Raw genomic sequence first — 5,254 nt, 5'->3', positions numbered from 1 at the left:
GTGGCTTACTCGGTTGGAGCATCATCCTATACACTAAAGGTTGCAGGTTTGATTCCTAGTTAGGGCACATACCTAGGTTGTGGGTTTGACCCTGGGTTAGGAAGCAATCAATTTATGTTCCTTTCTTACCTCTCTCTCTCTCCCTCACTCTCTCTTCTTCTTTCTCTCTAAAATCAATAAAAAACATATCCTCAGGTGATGATTAAAAACATTTCTTAGAAATGAGAAATTCCATAGTTTTTTCCAATGTCATGAACAATTGGTGTTCAAAACATAAACACACTATTATGCTTCCTACACTCATAATTCATGATCAAGTTCATTTTGAGAAGAGACTTGTCATGTTAATTAAAAAAATAACAGTAATGAAGGGCCTCACCTCCAACATGGATGCCCCGGGAGGTCACTCTCCCTGGAGGTTCTGTCCAGGTGGCCTAGGGGAGCACAGGTACTGTCCCTTTCCACAACGCTGGCGTGAAAGCTGGACCTTGAATCTGCACCTGCATATTCCTACAGCTTCTCAGAGTTCTGTGGACAATGGCTGAGGAGACAAACCATGCAGGAAACATCTAAGGGAAAATAAAAAAGACACCACCTACTCATAGCTATGTGCCAACCACTGTACTAAAGGCTGCTCAAACATGATCTCATTTAATGCTTACAGCGCTCTTAATTACCTTTATTTTACAAAGGAGAAAATTAAGACATAAAGAGGATATGCATCTTGCCAAAACTCACATCATCAGAAAATGTCAGAAATAGAACTAAAATTTCAGTGTATTGTATACAAGCCTTGCCTCTCCCAGAGCCTATGTGTGAACATAGCTTAACATGTAGTACGTTAGCAAATGTCATACACATTCCCATATAGTATGAAGTATACATGCTCTCCAATCAGTTAGTTGTTACATTTATCATAAACTGCAAGACACCTATGGGGGGTGCGGGGGAGAGGAGGCTCATTTTGTGACAGATCCAACAATGTGAGTGGATTTCAGTTGTTTTCCTAAACCTTGAAGAGAGCTTGGGAAAATGGGATAGATATGATTTGTCAGATGGACAATGAGAGATCCAAGGGGTAAAGAGAAACCATTCACCCTAGCCACCTTTTTTATTTCTTTTCTCTTATTCTTGTCAAAGAAAGGCTCTACTTTTTGCTCAAAATAGCCTTCTAATCCTTGTCTACAAAGCCACATGCATTCCCTTATCAAAAACTTGACTGCACGCCAGGCTCCCTACGGAGCCCTTCTCTGACGATAGGTCAGATAAATGCATCCTCAGCAGCTTCTCTGGCAATGGCATTCCCCAAACACTTTCCTTTTAAAATTTTAAACGTTTGCCTCAAAAACAAAAAGAGGAAAATTATATCTGATTTGTCATTTTGTTTTGTGTGATTGCAAATTCAGACACTCTTGTGGCTCTTTTGTAGTACATGAAGGTCAAGAAATATTTAATGCATTAAGTGATCAATTTGCCTGGTGGAATAAGGGCTGGGATATTTAGAAATAGCTCTGAAAGGGATCAAGTGTACAGCTACGGAAAAACAGGTAATTGCCTCGTCAGTAATTGACATGACATCTTAGCTGCGGTCTGTTGTTGCTGGTAGGCCATCCCGGAGAGGGATTCAGTCCCTGGGAAGAGCCTCCAGGAGGGATAGCATGCACCTCTCCCCCTCAGAGAGGCCGGGAGGAGAACCAGAGCTTCTGTGGTGAGAAAATGACAGTGATTTTAAAAGGGGGTGGGAGAGGTCACATTCCTTTTTTTTTTTTTTTTTTTTTTGCAAAATATTTCAAGTTTCTACCTTTTGCTCTGCGCATTAGCAGGGACTCAGAAGAGCATGAAACATATGAAAGCCCAATAGAGAACACATGCTGCCCGGGGACCCCAGAATGATGCAGAGTGGAACCTTCCCTAGGGCATGTGGGCAGGACTTTTGGGGGGTGCACTAAGTGACATGAGGGGGCAGGTTGGAAAGTTGACCATCCAGAGATGGGAAAAAAAAAATCAAAGACAGAATTTGTGATACTCGTTTACCAGATGGTGTATTACTACTATTCTTAGATATTAATGCCTGACGGTTTTAAACCTCCTAACATAACCTTATGTCATGAAAGGAAGTACATGTGCACTATCCAGCGCTGGAAAGGAAGAAGACCGTCACAGCTTTCTGAATGACAGAAAGTCTCAAGAATATGGTAAGAAAAGGGGGCACACTCATACGAAAAATATTCTGGTTCCTTGATTGTGGCAATAGCTAGAAAGCCACAGACATTGCTTAAATAAATTAGCTTTTTTTAGAAACTGCTAAACATTTTGCTTCTGACAGTTGCTTCTGACACACAGGCATTGATCTCAGCAGCTTTGGAATATATCCTGTTGGTCTGAGAGAGGCAGGCTCCATCCATCACTGTGAGAGGATGAATGTGTTCTCTGTGGAGTCCTTTAAAGAGCTACGAGTTCACTTCCTCCCATTGGTGGCAGAGTGGGTTGCATTTGTCTGGTAATTGAATGTGACTCCCCACCAAGTCTGGAGGTGTGTGTAGCACACCCAACAGTGTGCATACAAAGGAAGATCAAGTTGGCCTGCCCCTCTCTTCCGAGCTTCAAGCTCACTGATCTCAGTAGAGGGTCACTGTCCCCTTTATGACAGCCTCTCATTTCCCAGGCCTGCTGAGTTTTCAGACGGATTCCTATTGTATGTGTACACAGACTGATGATAAGTTCACCACGTCCTTCCACCTTTTTGTGCAGGGTATTATCTATGACAGATGAGTGCAATAAAGTGAATCCATTTCTTTTCCCCTCTTGCAGGCAGCACAGTGAGTTCTAACCAACAAAGGCACATTGAGGTAAATCTTTAACAGTGTCACCACATTGACTTTCATCATTTTCACCTTTCCTTTCACTGATTTTTATCCCCGGAGTTGTAAAACATTGCTTCACATTGTGACCGTCCTCTAGTCCTCAGTAGAATTAGTTACACTGACAAGAACATACTCTTTTCCATAGACACTCCATCACAGCTCAGCCTTCGTTGCCTCTCTCTCCCCCACAAATTCTATTTTACAGATAAAAGCTCAGAGTTTCAAAGGATAAAAAGTTTTCAAAAAAGTCAAGCTTTCATTTAAAAATGAAAATACAGTACTAGGACACTACTGAAAAAAATTTGATGAAATATTTAATAGGAAGGGAAAATGTTTTCCAGATACTAAGAAAAAAAAATCCAAGCAGTATATATGATTTTGTAAAATTTTGATTGTATTAACACTATACTATATATGTGTAAAAATATATGATTGCTTGCTTTTCAGTTTTCTTTTTTATTTACTTGTGAATATATTTGATTTTATAAGATTTAAGATTTATAAAGGCAAAAGGAAAGCAATAGGAAATAACAAATCCCATAAGGTTTTTATTTCAGTCTGGTTAGCTCACATAAACAAATTGGTTATTTTATTTAATTGTTCATTACAAAAATAAAAATTTCAGAGGAGAAGGCATGCAAGAAACCACTACTATAAAACCACAGTCATTTCTATTCAATACGACCATCCTTGCTCTCATTCAAATCTTCCTGTGAGATTTCTTTTTCATTGTGCTCAGTGACTCACAACCTCTGTAAGGCAGTGGTTCTCAACCTGTGGGTCGCGACCCCTTTTGGGGTGGAACGACCCTTTCACAGGGGTCGCCTAAGACCATAAGAAAACATATATATAATTACATATTGTTTTTGTGATTAATCACTATGCTTTAATTATGTTCAATTTGTAACAATGAAAATACATCCTGCATATCAGATATTTACATTATGATTCATAACAGTAGCAAAATTACAGTTATGAAGTAGCAACGAAAATAATTTTATGGTTGGGTGTCACCACAACATGAGGAACTGTATTAAAGGGTTGCAGCATTAGGAAGGTTGAGCACCACTGCTGTAAGAGAACCAGTTAAGGAAGAAATAGGCTAGGATGGTAGATGGTAAGGACCAAAGGACATTGAGAAAAGCCCCTGAATTGAAACAAAAGGAAACCATGGTGCATTATAAAGACAGTCTGGGAGGTGATATGTTTTCTTAGAGAAAGAAACAAACATACCACGACAAACAGGCCACATGAGGAAGAAATTATTTTTTTAGAGAAAATTTGAAGCCCAGACAGAGCCAAATATTTAATTCATTAGAAAAAAAACTATTAAATAAAATTTAAGGTGCCTATGGAGTTTGCTTCAAACAAGGTTATTGGCCTAGAACTAGCTTGTGCCTCTGGGAATCTTATACTTAAGATCCAATTAATTTGTGCCTGAACTAGTCAAGATCACATCCTGATACTAGGACCTGAACTAGGATATTAATATCTTTGTATAACCCACGGATACGGACAATAGGGTGGTGAAGGCCTGGGGCAGGGGCCTTGGGAGGGAGAGTGAGGGCAGGCTAGAAGGGATCAATGAGGGGAAAAAGGGACATATACTTTCAACAATAAAGACTTAAAAAATAAAAAATAAGTAAAGTATACATCAGAAAAATAAATAAATAAACGGTATCTGTCCTTGACAGATAGCATTGTTCATTAGATATAAGAAGACTATCAGACCTATTCTGAATACATATTTGAGAATGAAAAGAATATTTGTGAGACAGAAGATCCATATAATAAAAAGCAATTATAATAAATAGAAGTTAGTAAGATTGCCAGATTTAGCAGATAAAAATATAGAACTGGCTCAGCCAGTAAGGCTCAATGATTGAGTGTTAACTCATGAACCAAGAGTTCAATTCCCGATCAGGCACATGCCTAGGTTTCAGGCTAGATCCCCAGTAAGGGTGTGCAGTAGGCAGCCAATCGATGTTTCTATCTCTCCCTTCTTCTCTGTCTAAAATCAATAAAAACATTAAAAAATATATAAGACTGTCAGTTAACTTGAATTTCAAACAGAAAACAATTAACTTTTTAGTATAAATACGTCTCACGCAAAAATACTATTCATTATATATCTGAAATTCAAATTTAACTGAGCTTCTTGTATTTTGACAACTCTAGGAATTAGAAAAAGAATTAGGGTAAGATTACAAATTGATAATATTGTACTTGTATTGGAAAAGGGAAAGAATAAAGGAAACAAGAAAGAGAATGAAGGAAGAAAAATTGAAAAAAAGGAAGAGAGGAGAACCAAGATGGCGGCATAGGTTAACGCCGGAGTTTGCTGCTTTGAACAACTACTTCAAAAGTGAAACCAAAAAACGGAAGGGACA

At 38.6% G+C, this 5,254-nt stretch overlaps 1 pseudogene; it reads left to right on the top strand.

Moving 5' to 3' along the window:
• The first annotated feature begins 381 nt into the window (after positions 1-381).
• LOC132224339 (small nucleolar RNA SNORA73 family) lies at positions 382-571 on the top strand (annotated as a pseudogene).
• The last annotated feature ends 4,683 nt before the right edge of the window (positions 572-5,254 follow it).

This window comes from Myotis daubentonii, chromosome 1, assembly GCF_963259705.1.
Source record: "Myotis daubentonii chromosome 1, mMyoDau2.1, whole genome shotgun sequence".
Lineage (NCBI taxonomy): Eukaryota > Metazoa > Chordata > Mammalia > Chiroptera > Vespertilionidae > Myotis > Myotis daubentonii.
Note: the sequence above shows the minus strand (reverse complement) of the source record. Positions and strands in the feature narration are given on the sequence as shown.